The 16,217-nt window shown below is 44.8% G+C and overlaps 1 pseudogene; it reads right to left on the reverse strand.

Annotated features, from left to right (window-relative positions):
• The window catches only part of LOC111951548 (striatin-interacting protein 1 homolog), a 40,260-nt pseudogene that overhangs the window by 10,180 nt on the left and 13,863 nt on the right, over positions 1 to 16,217 (reverse strand).

The following is a 16,217-nucleotide window of genomic DNA, read 5'->3' on the forward strand; positions in this document are numbered from 1 at the left end:
TGATTGGAGTTTTCAGGTGCTTGAGCACAGCAGCAGAAAGTGCAGAGATGGCCTTGACAAATGATCTCCTTGTGTCTGTTTGTTACCCAGGCTTCATGCTCTGGAGGACCGTGTTCTGCCATCAACACACACACAACACACACAACGCCACCACACACACACACACGACACACACACACACACACACACACACACACACACACACACATTATGTGATTCATAGCAACAACTTCCCTTGACATGACAAATCTATAGTCACTGACTTTATTTATGAACAAACTAAATTAAATGTCCTCCTTATTGCCATCACTCAACTTAAGCATGAACAGCAAAGATGACCGTGAGGGAACAAGGAGAGGCACAAGGCTATTACACTCACGGCATCTCCTCTGGCAGCACATCAGCCAGTATATTGATGGAGTCTGTCTTGGCCTTGGAGGTAGGTGCTGCAGCCAGCAGCAGCTTCAGAAGGGCAATCTGATAAATACAACGTGGGTTTTAGCTTTCAACCTCTCAGCTCTGAAACATGACAGGTCTAGACAGCAAATACTTAGTAAAAATCTATGATTTTTGAGATGCAAAGTAAGATGATGCCATGTGAAGTGTCTTGGTAGAGCAGAATATAATGGTAGATGTCCTCACCACATACTGAGACAGGTTAGGAAGCATTCCCAGATACAGGATCTCTGTTGGGGTCTCATCCACATCCTCTTCTCCCTGACACAACACAACACCACACAATATGAGTTGCACACGGTCTATAGTCATCTTGTTTCCATTCACAGAGCCCTGTCCCAACACTTAGAAAATGAAAGATCATATTTTTATTTGACCAGGTTAGACTCCTTGAAATTGAGAATCTATTTTAGAAGAGAGACCTGGCAAAAATAGAATTCAAATGTAATTACAAAGACACATTTACAACATAAAACACAATGCTCTACAGTTTAAAAAATATACACATTTTGACATTGAGCAGACATTCTTCTTTTGGGAGGTGTGGTGCAACTAGGTGTCAAAACATTGACAGCCCCCCCACTTCATTTTCCAGTATAGTTTTAGCCTAGCATTAAACTCATTCAAATAGAGGAGTTCCTGTAATTTCATATAAAGCAAACAGTGAGAAGAGTCACTGACCAGGGTCATGGGGCACTGTTGAAGCTCCTCTTCCCTCTTCATCTGCATCTCGGCTATAGAGACATATTTGTGCTGGAGTGAAAAGAGAGCAGGGTGTTGGATATGGTGAGTTAGCCACAATACACAATACCATATAAAGCACGACGAGCACCAGCGCCAAAGCACTTCATCACCACAATCCATTCTTTTCCACTTCACACCTTTTCAATGAGACTTCACCATGGCGATATACTATAGTATTCTGACAGTATCTCGTCAGGCAGCGCCCGATGTGTAAACAGAAGCGTTTTTTAACGGGCGTTCATTAGTATTCACAGATTGACACACGGACTGGCATTCCTCGGCGTAAAGGTGTTTCACAGTCAGTTCAAAACACACAATTGATTTCTAAGTGGGATGTCAACGTCCAGGGATCTTGACTAGCTGGTCAAATAAACGTCAATACTTCATCACCAGTGTAACACTCGGTCCTGGTGGAGAGAGAGGGATGGAGGGATTAAGAGGAGAGGGGGAAAGGATAGAGGAGGAAGGATAAGAGTGATTTCTCTCCTGCTTACCTGTTTAAGGGTCTTGACACTCTCGTGTATGGGCCTAGGAAGACCGACCAGTGTCTCTGTGTCACTAGAAAAACAAACATAGCAGCCGAGAGAGAACATTCACTGGCACTGCGACAACTAGGACCACACGTGGCAGTGCACTACATGGAGCGAGCCTTTCAGACACGACACAGTGAACGCGACACTCACTTTCCCAGAGTGAAGCCGATGAACTTGTTCCTGCTGGTCTCCAGGAAGTGCTCGATGTCTTTCTCTCTGTGGAGACAGAGCGATAGATTCGATAGAAGCCTGATGCCTCTCACTAACCCCCAGTCTGAGATCCACCTTCTCACTGATCACACTACTGGACCTTCCTAGTCTGGTTTCCCGGGCTTGTAGCGACACTATCCAAACAGACCGATCAAAGACGTACGGCTGCTAACCAGATGATGCATCTCCTCTCCCACAGACATCCACCTTAGAGTGTTTGCACACACACACTTTAGGGTACGGTGTTGGCTGCTTAAAGCCTCATCAGTCACACCCGATGCTGCCTCTGTACTCTGTGTGATATTGGGATCTGGAATTCCACCTCATGTGCTAAATTATTATTCATGTCGCCAAGTCCACCCACACACACACACACACACACACACACACACACACAGGAGAGATAGGCCACTTTCACTAATGTGTAGACAGAGGCCATCTTGCGAGGGGGAGCTGGCTGTTACTGTATGAGTGACTGAGGTGGGTTACTTTGAGTCCTCCTAAACAGAGGGGGCGCTATCAGCAGCACGAGTGTGCAGAATAACAAAACTAGAACCCAGTGTACATTTTATTTTGTATGTTATCACTTGAGTTTGCAGTTCTGAGGTAAGCAATGAGGTGATCGATCCACCCTGCCTTCTGGTGGTTTTTGGGGAGCTTCAGCTATATTACACCTATCCAATCCCTTCAGATCTGCAAACACAGAAGGTTTAAGAGTTATGGCGAGGGGCGAGAGGTTTGTTTGGAACTGGGCGTTCCAGCCTTACCTGACTTTGGGGGCCCAGGGCAGACCCTTGGGGAGGGACGCTCTCTCAGTGGGGGGTCTGAGCGGGGGCGGTGGGGGTGGCGGCTGGATGATGACATCCCGGTCCAGGGGGTCCACCTCGCCCTCGATGCCACTGTCGGCTTCCTCGCCATCCTCCTCCTCGTCGCGTGCGTCGTCGTTCTTAAAGGGGTCTCGCTCGTTGTACGTGTCTAGGCTGTCCTGCTTTACCAGGGGCTGGAAACCAGAACAACCAGCAGGGGGCATGAAAGAGGCCGTCCCCTCACACACACACAGGGTTAGGCACTGGCTTCCCACTTCAACCCCAAGCAATACTCAAGACTTACCTACCATGAGGCTGCACTCCAAAACAAAAAGGTTACAGAAACTCCCAGTAAAAAACCAGAGGAACGTTTGGGCCCAACTCCATATTCAAGTGTTAAACATTCCACTTACAACCATAATCAGTCATACAAACACAAACCCAATCACCTCAAACCACTTCCATAGTTTTAATGAATGACTGAGGCATCATCAATGCAACAAGCATCAGGCAAGGGGGTTGCATTTAATAGCAGCGGAGTGCCAGTGCAGTGTAACGTATGGCGGTGTGGTGCTAGTAAGTAGTCGCCAGGTAGACTGTGTGCTGGCGAGGAGAGCAACAGAGGTAACGGAAGCAGTGTGACCAGCATAGACCTATATGACTCATATCCCATGGAGAACAAGCCATTCAGCTGCGTGGTGGGAAAGAAGCTGCAGTGAACTGTTGTCTACAGCGATACGGTGGCGGGTTAACAACCCAGTGGAGATGGAGACTAGAGGAAAGCTCCCGTCATGTCCGCAGGGACCTCGACCACAGCCAGCCCCGTCTCTGTACCCACCCATACAGTGCAGAACGCAGTGAAGGAGGAGAAAAAAGGAAGAGGAGGAGGACAAGGAAGAAGAGGAAGAGGAGAAAGAAGAGGAAAAGAAAGAGGTGGAGGAATAGAAGGTGCAAGAACCAGCCCGAGGCAGGGAAAATGCAGAGGGAAAGTGGGTAAAGACCTGCTTCTTGGGAAAGGGACTGTCTCCTTCCAAGCTATCAACAAAGGCACTCTGTAGGGACACAAGGAAGAGGAGGGGGGTTGAGAGCCTGGTGAAGTCCGAGCCCTAGTCTAACAACAGCTAGGAGGATTAGAGGAGGATTAGGATTAGAGGAAGAAGTTAAAAGAGCAAACGTGTCAGGGGGAGTACAGTACAGTGATGGTGTGCACATAGTTCCTATTCACATTCTCTACTGCTATAGTCAGGCTGAGCAATCCATGCTTGTTAGAGGGCATGGCGCGTGAGGCTGTGACTGCGCGGGTTTAGTTAGGCTCGCTGTTAGAACACATCAGGTGTGTATTCAGTCAAGTGAGTCTAGCGCACAGGTGTGTGTGTGTGTGTGTATGTGAAAAGCTCCAGGAACAGTGTGTGCATGATATAATGGTTATAGGATACGTACCCTGCGGCTGCGGCGTCCTCTCTTGGCCTGCTGTTGCTGTTCTATGAGCTCCATTGCCGAGGCTGGAGGAGAGGCTGCTCTCATGCTCCGGACCACCTTGATGCTGTCCTCAGGTAGGGGAGGCAGGCTCAGCCTCTCTCTGCCTCGAACCTTCATCTCCTGGAGCTCCTCGAATCCCCCCATTGTGAACTGTAACACACACAGAGACAGATGGACACAGAAAGCCATAGAGATGTACATGAACACACGGACAGAGCTCTATGCCGATATTGGCAAACCGAATTGTACAAACCCATCGATTCCAGGCTAGTCTAGCCTGACACGACGTTAGCATTCTAACGTCATTCTAACAAGTGTTTTGAATTTACAATAGTGGTGGATGAAATACCTCTGTTGCCAAGCGGCTAGCCTACTAAACGGACAGGCGATGGTGTCTGTGCTGTAGCTTACTGACCAGGATGGTCTTCCAGAGCAGCAGCAGGACCTTCTTCATGGGAAAGTGTGGAGCGTTCATACTGCAGAACTTGGTCACCATGGTGAAGAGCAACAGGGCAAATGGCTCTCCGTTGTACAGAGGAGAACCTGAGGTTAGAGGAAAGGGTCAACAGCCAGCACACGCATACAGTGTACACACTAAAACACTTCCTGTATAATTTACAGTAACTTACTGGCAGCAATTGGCCAGTAAGTTACTGTACTTTCTTTTACAGTACAGCTACTGTAATCCGTTTTACGGTACCAAAACTGTTACTGTAATCTAATTTACACTACCAAGTCAGTTACTGTAATCTAAATTACAGTACCAATTACAATTACAGTATATTTCTGTAATTACCCAGTGTTCTTTGCAAGTTTTCATTTTTACATTTGAGTCATTTAGTCATTAGCAACTTACAGTCGGTGCATTCAACCAAAGTTGAGAAAAAAAACCACATATCAAAGTCATAGCATGTAAAAAGTTTCTGTAACCGTGATTGAAAATATTGTTGTAGTTAAGGATACATTGCTCTTCAAAATAATTGTTATTACAACAAGACATCTCATGATATATCTCTGACTATCTCTGGATAGTGCAAATACATTACTGAGACATTCACGGTAGCTTGACGCCACCTTCCTGTAAATGACTATAATGTCAAAGAAATGAAACACAGTCCAATACAGTAAAGGTGACTAATAGACTGTAAGAAAGTAATTATTGCAGTATTTTACTGTGATTACAAGGGATTGGAGCAAGAAGGTTGGCTGCTAGGTATTTGTATATTACAGCATATTTATGAGCATTTGGTGTTTTATATCACTTGCACTTCTAGAGGGCTAAACAAAGGCTTCCAAACTGGCCGTGATTACAGGGCGAAACAAATCAAATGGACATGGCTAAATATTCAACCATTAAGGTTTAAGACCCACTGCCACTCTGATCTAGTCTGGCAGACACCAGGTCTCGAGCTGTGTCAGCCAGGCTAAATCTGATCTGTTCCCTATATACATTTCATTGTTAGGGAACTACTATATATCAGTTAAATTCGTACAGCATTCTCACTAATATAGCCTCTTAAAAGACAACAATACCATGCACCCACTACTGCTCAAAAAAGGTTTTTGGCACTCCAAAAATGCAGTTTAGTACTCTATTCTGAATTACAGTCAATTACTGCCAGCAATTGTCAGTAAGTTACTGTAGATTTTCAGGACAAGGTTTGTAGAATTCCTAAAATACAGTATATTACTGTATTCTGGGTGGGTACAGCATTCTCACTCACGGGTGCAACAAATATAGCCTCTAACAAGGCACACATTAACATACAGTATGTTAATGAGCAACACGCTTTCCCCGCTCACAACATTAACCCACAATGCACCATAATTAATTCTGTAAAACACATTTAAGGTATTTTACTGTGCATTTCACAGTGTTTTACTGTTGAAATTAAAGTCTTAGTGTGCTGTAAAACACATTTATGGTATTTTACTGCATTCTACAGTGTTTTACTGTTGAAATTACAGAAACTTCTTACAGTGCACACATACACACACACACACACAAACACAAACCCAGTTCAGTCTTGAAGGCCTCTCTGGCAGTTCTCCACTCGGGCCTGTCGTCCTCTGTCTGCAGACGGATGGTCTCCACCATCAGGTACATGATGCTTAGCAAGACCCTAGTGGAACACAAGAGGTCAGAGGTCAGAATGAACAGGTGTGTGCATGCATGCATCAGGACAAATAGTCTGTAAGCTACTGAGGTAGAAAAGCTGTGTTTGTGCATACATTATGTCTGCCTATGTGTAGTTTGTATATGTGTGAATCTGTAAATGTGTGTGTGTGCATACTTAATGCTCTTGTACACGTTCCCACATGCACTTGCCTAGCTAATGCATCAGCCTAAATCACCCTACAGTAATTATACAACGTTAGCGAGGCAGTGTCCTGTGCATTAACGCCTTGATTCAGATGGAACACAAGCCATAATGGCCTCCATTTTCTACAAGCTATTAGGACGTGTTATTTAGTTCCCCACCTTACTGTCCCTAGAATTTCTAAYCAAACAGCTGGAGGCAGGGCTTTCTCCGATAGAGCTCAATTTTTATGGAATGGTCTGCCTGTTCATGTGAGAGACGCAGAGTCAGTCTCAACCTTTAAGTCATTACTGAAGACTCATCACTTCAGTAGGTCCTATGATTGAGTGTAGTCTGGCCCAGGGATGCAAAGGTGAACGGCAAGGCACTGGAGCGACGAACCTCCCTTGCTGTCTCTGCCTGGCCGGCTCCCCTCTCTCCACTGGGATTCTCTGCCTCTGACCCTATTACCGGGGTTGAGTCACTGGCTTACTAGTGCTCTTCCAAGCCGTCCCTAGGAGGGGTTTGTCACTTGAGTAGGTTGAGTCACAGATGTGATCTTCCTGTCCGGTTTTGTGCCCCCTCGGGCTCGTGCAGGTGGAGGAGATCTTCGTGGGCTATACTCAGCCTTAACTAAGGGTAGTAAGTTTGTGGTCTGTTGATATCCCTCTAGTGGTGTGGGGGCTGTGCTTTGGCAAAGTGGGTGGGGTTATATCTTGCCTGGTTGGCCCTGTCCGGGGGTATCGTTGGACAGGACCACAGTGTCCCCCGACCCACCCCTGTCTCAGTCTCCAGTATCTATGCTGCAATAGTCTATGTGCCGGGGGGCTAGGGTCAGTCTGTTATATCTAGTGGATAGGGTCAGTCTGTTATATCTGGTGTAATACTCCTGTCTTATTTGGTGTCCTGTGCGAATTTAAGTATGCTCCCTCTAATTCTTTCTCTCTCCCTCTACTCCCGGACGAACTGAGCCCTAGGATCTTGCCTCAGGACTACCTGGCCTGATGACTTCTGGCTGTCCCCAGACTACCTGGCCTGATGACTTCTGGCTGTCCCCAGTCCACCTAGTCGTGCTGCTGCTCCAGTTTCAACTGTTCTGCCTGCGGCTAGGGAACGCTGATCTGTTCACCAGTGCTACCTTGTCACGGACCTGCTGTTTTTGTTTTGGCTCTCTCTACCTCTCTCTACCTCTCTCTACCTCTCTCTACCTCTCTCTACCTCTCTCTACCTCTCTCTACCTCTCTCTACCTCTGAATGTTCGGGTATGAAAAGGCAACTGACATTTACTCCTGAAGTACTGACCTGTTGTACCCTCTACAACCACTGATTATTATTTGACCCTGCTGGCCATCCTTGAACATTTGAACATCTTGAAGAACAATCTGGCCTTAAATGGCCATGTACTCTTATAATTTCCACCCGGCACATCCAGAAGAGGTCTGGCCAGGTTCCTGCCTTTCTAGGGGGGTTTTCCTAGCCACAATGCTTCTACATCTGATTTGCTTTCTGTTTGGGGTTTTGGGCTGGGGTTGAAGACCTTGGTCTGGCTGATTGGGAGACTGGTGTAAAAATCAGTGAGGTGGAAGGATGCTCACCTGAGTTCTGTGCTGTCCGCCAGAGAGATGGCAGGTTTCCTCACTGCACTGCTGCAGGCTTGGTTGTTACTGCAGAGTCAAACACAGAAGTAGTTTAGCATGCATACAGTACAAATCATACCACAAGACAGCTCAACACAACAGGCTAGAGATATTGCTCATGTCTAGGCCCTGGTCAGGTCATGGGGTCAGGAAGTTCTCATTTCATATAATTAAAGTGACAAAGACTAGAATGGCAATGGAATGTATAGCGGGCGTTTTATGAGCTGATCCCCCCCCCCCCCCCAAAGAAAAATTGTACATAGGAAACGATTGGGGAAAACATCTATGACCGAAAAGAGCTTCTGGACATCAGAGCAGCGATCAGTAAGCTCGATTTGGAAGAATATTCCTACTTCAACGAGTCGGCGGCTCATGACATACTGCTCACCCCGGACCAGGCCCTATCCCTCAACACTCAGAAGAGAAAGAGACGGCGATATAGAGGCCAACGTGCGGGCACCCTAATGAAACTACGGCTACGAGTAAATAAACCACCTCTGTTCTATTGGTGAATGTACAATCACGGGAGAACAAACTGGACGAGCTCCGCTCGAGACTATCCCATCGACGGGATCTGAAGAATTGTAATATCCTATGTTTCTCGGAAACTTGGCTGAACAAGGACATGGATAATATACATCTAGCTGGCTTTTCTATGCATCAGCAGGACAGAACGGCAGTATCAGGTAAGCTCAAGGGGGGTGGCGTGTGTCTCTTTCTTAACAACAGCTAGTGCGCAATCTCTAATATTAAAGGAAGTCTTGAGGTTCTGCTCGCCTGAGTTAGAATACCTCATGATAAACTGTAGACCATACTATTTACCAAGTTTTCATCTATATTTTTCGTAGATGTCTATTTACCACCACAAACCAATGCTGGCACTAAAACCACACTCAACGAGCTGTATAGATCCATTAGCCAAGAAGTAAATGCTCATCCAGAGGCAGCGCTCCTAGTGGCCGGTGATTTTAATGCAGGAAGACTTATCTAATTTCTACCAGCATTTCACCTGTGCAACTAGAGGAGAAACAGCTCTAGATCACCTTTACTCCACACACAGAGACACATACAAAGCTCTCCCTCACCCTCCATTTGGCAAATCTGATCATAACTCTATCCTCCTGATTCCTGCTTACAAGCAAAAACTCAAACAGGAAGTACCAGTGACGGAAGTGGTCCGATGAAGCGAATGCTAAGCTACAGAACTGTTTCGCTAGCACAAACTGGAATTTGTTCCGGGAATCATACTATGGCATTTTCAGAGTTTACCACATCAGTCACCAGCTCCATTAATAAGTTCGTTGACGACGTTGTCCCCACATTGACCGTTGACATACTTTTCCCAACCAGAAGCCACGGATTACAGGCAACATCCACACTGAGCTAAAGCTGCCACTTTCAAGGAGCAGGACACTAACCCGGACGGTTATAAGAAATCCCGCTACACCCTCGAAGAACCATCAAACAGGCAAAGGACTAAGATCGAATCCTATTACCCTGGCTCAGACGCTCGTCGGATGTGGCAAGGCTTGCAAACTATCACAGATTACAAAGGGAAACTCAGCCACGAGCTGACCAGTGACGTGATACTACCAGACAAGCTTAATGCCTTCTATGCTTGCTATGAGGCAACACAGAGCCATGCATGAGAGCACCAACTGTTCTAGACAACTGAGTTATCACCCTCTCCGTAGCCGATGTGAGGAAAACCTTTAAACAGGATAGCATTCACAAGGCCGCAGGGCCAGACGGATTACCAGGACACGTACTCAGAGCATGCGCTGACCAGCTGGCCAGTTTATTCACTGACATTTTAAACTTCTTCCCGACCCAGTCTGTAATACCTACATGCTTTAAGCAGACCACCGTAGTTCCTGTGCTCAAGAACGCCAAAGGTAACCTGTCTAAATGACTATCGCCTCGTAGCACTCACATCTGCAGCCGAGAAATGCTTTGAAAGGCTGGTCATGGCTCACATCAATACCATTATCCCAGAAACCCTAGACCCACTCCAATTCGCATACCACCCCAACAGTTCCACAGATGGAGCAATCTCTATTGCATTCAACACTGCCCTTTCCCACAAGGAGCACCTACATGAGAATGAGGTTCATTGACACCATAGTGCTCTCCAAGCTCATCATTTTTTACATTTCCCTTTTTTGTCATTGAGCAGACACTCTTATCCAGAGTGCATACATCTTCGTACTGGTCCGCCGTGGGAATCGAACCCACAACCCTGATGTCACAAGCGCCATGCTCTACCAACTGAGCCACACTGGACCGACCATCACTAAGCTAAGGACCCTGGAGGGTTGTGGGTTAGTGTGTACGGCCCAGTACATCACTGGGGCCAAGCTCCCTGCCATCAAGGACCTCTATACCAGCCGGTGTCAGAGGAAGGCCCTAAAAATTGTCAGACTCCAGCCACCCAAGTCTGGAACCAACAGGACCCTGAACAGCTTCTACCGCCAAGCCATAAGACTGCTAAATAGTTAAATAGTTAACCAAATAGCATTGACCCTTTTTGCATTCATTTTTCTGACTCGTCACATACGCTGCTGCTACTACTGTCTGTCACTTTGTTCCTAGTTATAGGTACTTATCTACCTCAATTACCTCGTACCCCTTCACATCGACTCGGTACCGGTACCCCTTGTATATAGCCAAGTTATCGTTACTCATTGTGTATCTATTATTAAGTGTTTGACTTTTCTATTATTTCTCTATTTTCTTTCTCTCTGCATTGTTGGGAAGGGCCCGTAAGCATTTCACTGTTAGTCCACACCTGTTGTTTACGAAGCATGTGACAAACTAGTATTTGATTTGAAGTGAAAAAAAACCCCAGCGTAAATCACAACTGAGAATGAACACCAGTGCAGGCAGGATAAAAGGCAGAGGAGAAATACAGACAGAGATCATTCCGTGTGTTGGCTCCGCAGCTTGACAGGTGCTATGAAGTAATAGGAGGCGGCTGCTTGCCTGCTAAGGCTAAGCTGTAGAGGCAGAGGTCAATAAGAGACGAGGACAGAGGAGCACATAGACTAAAGGAAGGAAACAACGCCTTGAAGGCTCTGCCGCCTCGCCAGTGAGCTGTGAAATGTGAATCACAGAGGCCAGTGCTCTGTCTCCCTCTCTGTCTGCTCTCAACCTGTTCTCGCTCCTCTTGTCCCCCTCACTAAGAGCCAGTAGGTGCCTCATATCCTAGCTGAAGCGAAGAGGGATGGATGTGGGAGGTAGGAAGGAAAAGAGAAAGAGAGAATGGTGTATTCATGAATTTACTGGTTAATGTGTGTGTGTGCGTCTCTCTGCCGGTCTGTGAATGTGCGTGTGCGTGTGCATGTACGTGCCTGCGTGTGTTTAACTCCACACTATCCAGGGTCCCTCAGCAACACTCAGCAGGGATTAGCCTGGCGGTAACTCTCTCATTAAAGAGGAGCCAAGGGGATGGACAGAAATACCCAACAGAAGAAACAGAACAGGAAGCCATTCCTGGACACTGAGTCATGATCGAGCTGTCTGTCTCCTCTCCACACACACATAGACCATGGCCTGTACCACCTCCCACCTCCCCTAGTCACTCCCACCAGGAGAATAATTAAAAATAGATGTTCAATTCTGTTCAATTCCCTGCCCTCACACTCACACACACACACACACACACACACACACACACACACACACACACACACACACACACTCCACCTAGCCAACCAGCTATTATCAGCACCATCTTTACCAGCCTCTCCCTACGGCATTCCTATTAGGCAGATTAGTCAATGGCTAAGGTTGGTAGAGAACCCAAAAGACTGAGGCAGCAGTAGATCTTCACTTAGGGAGAGGAAGAACCTCAGGCAGGAAGGTGACAGAGGAATTGACTCAGTGGGGGCATGTAATATACCTACTTATTGATTCAGTGGTATGCTTATGTGATGCCCTTTAAGTGTAAGAGCTGTTTGAAAAGACCACCTGAAATTGTACAGTGTACAAAACATTAACTTCTTGTGAATAGGGGGCGCTGTTTTCACTTTGGTAAAAAATCGTGCCCAATTTAAACGGCCTCGTACTCTATTCTAGATCGTACAATATGCAATTTATTATTACTATTGGATAGAAAACACTCTCAAGTTTCTAAAACTGTTTGAATTATATCTGTGAGTAAAACAGAACTCATTTTGCAGCAAACTTCCAGACAGGAAGTGAAAAATCTGAAAAACGATGCTCTGTTCCAGGGCCTGCCTATTCAATTGCCTAATATTTATGGATATGCATGCACTGCATACGCCTTCCACTAGATGTCAACAGGCAGTGGAAGGTGGAATGGGGTGTCTAGCTTGATCTGAGGTCGAACAAGAGCTCTTGGAATGACGTGACCAGAATTTCCTTTCTCTACCTAGGCGCGGGAAGTGCCTCCATGTTGTCTTATGATAAGCGTTCGGTATACACGGCTAATATCTCCGGCTCTGTTTTTATTTGATAGATATTAGAAAAACATCATAAAGTAGGTTTTTTCAACCGAGTTTCATCAGTTTATTCAACGTTTAATGGGACTTTTGGAGTGTTCCGTTCTCTGCGTCGAGAGAAATTGGGAACGTCATCAGTATTGGCACATTACTGATGTGGACATTCTAATACCAAACAACGATTTATTCTGGACATAGGACTCCTTGTACAGGATTCTGATGGAAGCTCAGCAAAAGTAAGAACAATTTATGATGTTATTTCGTATTTCTGTGGAAAATGTTGAGTCCTATTATTCGCCCTTTTTGCGGGCGCTGTCTCGCTATAACGTAAGCTGTTTGTTATGGTAAAGTTATTTTTAAAAATCTAACACGGCGGTTGCATTAAGAACTAGTGTATCTTTCATTTGCTGTCCAAAATGTATTTTTTAGTAAAGTTTATGATGAGTTCTTTGGTCAGATTAGGTGAGTGTCCAAAATATCTCCGGACAATTTGGTGATCGATGCTACATATTCACAATGTATAACCACGGTTTACAGCTCTAAATATGCACATTTTCGAACAAAACATAAGTGTATTGTATAACCTGATGTTATAAGACTGTCATCTGATGAAGTTGGTCAAGGTTAGTGATTCATTTTATATATTTTGCTGGTTTTTGCGAATGCTATCTATGCGGTGAATAAATGCGGTTGTGTGTTTTGGCTATTGTGGTAAGCTAATATAATGCTATATTGTGTTTTTCGCTGTAAAACACTTAAAAAAATCGGAAATATTGGCTGGATTCACAAGATGTTTATTTTCATTTGCTGTACACCATGTATTTTTCATAAATGTTTTATGATGAGTATTTAACTATTTCACGTTGCTCCTCTGTAATTATTCTGGCTGCTTTGGTGATATTTTTGATGGTAGCTGCAATGTAAAACTATGATTTATAACCTCAAATATGCAAATTTTCGAACAAAACATAAATTTATTGTATAACATCTTATAAGACTGTCATCTGATGAAGTTGTTTCTTGGTTAGTGACTAATTATATCTCTATTTGGTCGGTTTTGTGATAGCTACCTATGCGGTAGAAAAATTGTTGAGTCTTTTGCTATTGTGGTTAGCTAATAAGAAATCATATTGTATTTTCGCTGTAAAACATTTTAAAAATCGGAAATGATGGCTGGATTCACAAGATGTTTATCTTTTATTTGCTGTATTGGACTGTGATTTCATGAAAATTATATTATATGATATCCCCCTGTCGCGTTAGGCTAGGCTATGCTAGTCAGCTTTTTTGATGAGGAGGATCCCGGATCCGGGAGAGAGAAGCGGTAGAGGTTTTAAGAACTGACCTGATGAATCCAGGTGAAAGCTATGATCCCTTATTGATGTCACTTGTTAAATCCACTTTAAAATCAGTGTTGACGAAGGGGAGGAGACAGGTTAAAGAATGATTTTTAAACCTTGAGACAATTGAGACATGGATTGTGTATGAGTACCATTCACAGAGTGAAAAATATTTATGTGCCTTCGAACCGGGTATGGTAGTAAGTGCCAGGCGCACCTATTTTTGTCAAGAACTGCAACGTCGCTGTTTTTTTTCATGCGGAACAGTTTCCTGTGCGGATGAAGAATGGTCTACCACCCAAAGGACATCCAGCCAACTTGACACAACTGTGGGAAGCATTGGAGTCAACAAGGGCCAGCATCACTGTAGAATGCTTTCGACACCTTGTAGAGCCCATGCCCCGTTGAATTGAGGCTGTTCTGAGGCCAAAAAGGGTGCTGCAACTCAATATTAGGATGACTGTTCTTAATGTTTTATGCACTCAGTGTATAGTATTTGACTTGTTGATGAGTCACTTTGAAATATCCTTGTTTTTGAAAGAAAAGCAAATTTTTCGATCATTAAAATAAAATAAAATAGATCAGAAATACAGTGTAGACATTGATAATGTTGTAAATGACTATCGTAGTTGGAAACGGCTGATTTTGTTATGAAATCGGCAACCATCACTCCTGCAACCATCACTCCTGTGTTCCAATGGCACATTGTGCTAGCTAATCCAAGTTTATAATTTTAAAAGGCTAATTGATCATTAGAAAACCCTTTTGCAATTATGTTAGTACAGCTGAAAACTGTTATTCTGATTAAAGAAGCTGGCCTTCTTTAGACTAGTTGAGTATCTGGAGCATCAACATCTGTGGGTTCGATTACAGGCTCAAAATGGCCAGAAACGAAGAACTTTCTTCTGAAACTCTATTCTTGTTCTGAGAAATGAAGGCTTTTCCATGCAAGAAATTGCCAAGAAACTGAATATCTCGTACAACGCTGTCTACTACTCCCTTCACAGAACAGCGCAAACTGGCTCTAACCAGAATAGAAAGAGGAGTGGGAGGCCCCGGTGCACAACTGAGCAAGAGGACAAGTACATTAGAGTGTCTTGTTTGAGAAACAGACACCTCACAAGTCCTCAACCGGCAGCTTCATTAAATAGTACCCGCAAAACACCAGTCTCAACGTCAACAGTGAAAAGGCGACTTCGGGATGCTGGCCTTCTAGGCAGAGTTGCAAAGAAAAAGCCATATCTCAGACTGGCCAATAAAAATAAAAGATTAAGATGGGCAAAAGAACACAGATAGTGGACAGAGGAAGAATGGAAAAAAGTGTTATGGACAGACGGATCTAAGTTTGAGGTGTTCGGATCACAAAGAAGAACATTCGTGAGACGCAGATATATTTTTTTTAAATGCTGGAGGAGTGCTTGACGCCATCTTTCAAGTAGTGGAGAAAGTGGAAAGTTAAGTTCCTTGGCGTACACATCACGGACAAACTGAAATGGTCCACCCACACAGACATCGTGGTGAAGAAGGCACAGCAGCCTCAGGAGGCTGAAGAAATTTGGCTTGTCACCAAAAACATTCACACACTTTCACAGATGCACAATCGAGAGCATCCTGTCGGGCTGTATCACCGCCTGGTACGGCAACTGCTCCGCCCACAACCGTAAGGCTCTCCAGAGGGTAGTGAGGTCTGCACAACGCATCACCGGGGGCAAACTACCTTCCCTCCAGGACACCTACACCACCCGATGTCACAGGAAGGCCAAAAAGATAATCAAGGACAACAACCACCCGAGCCACTGCCTGTTCACCCCGCTATCATCCAGAAGGTGAGGTCAGTACAGGTGCATCAAAGCTGGGACGGAGAGACTGAAAAACAGCTTCTATCTCAAGGCCATCAGAATGTTAAACAACCATCACTAACATTGAGTGGCTGCTGCCAACATACTGACTCAAATCTCTAGCCACTTTAATAATAAAAAATTGGATGTAATAAATGTATCACTAGTCACTTTAAACTATGCCACTTTATATAATGTTTACATACCCTACACTACTCATCTCATATGTATATACTGTACTCTATACCATCTACTGCATCTTGCCTATGCCGTTCTGCCATCGCTCATCCATATATTTATATGTACATATTCTTATTCATTCCTTTACACTTGTGTGTATAAGGTAGTTGTTGTGAAATTGTTAGATTACTTGTTAGATATTACTGCAAGGTTGGAACTAGAAGCACAAGC

This window comes from Salvelinus sp. IW2-2015, linkage group LG24 (assembly GCF_002910315.2).
Source record: "Salvelinus sp. IW2-2015 linkage group LG24, ASM291031v2, whole genome shotgun sequence".
Taxonomy (NCBI): Eukaryota; Metazoa; Chordata; class Actinopteri; order Salmoniformes; family Salmonidae; genus Salvelinus; species Salvelinus sp. IW2-2015.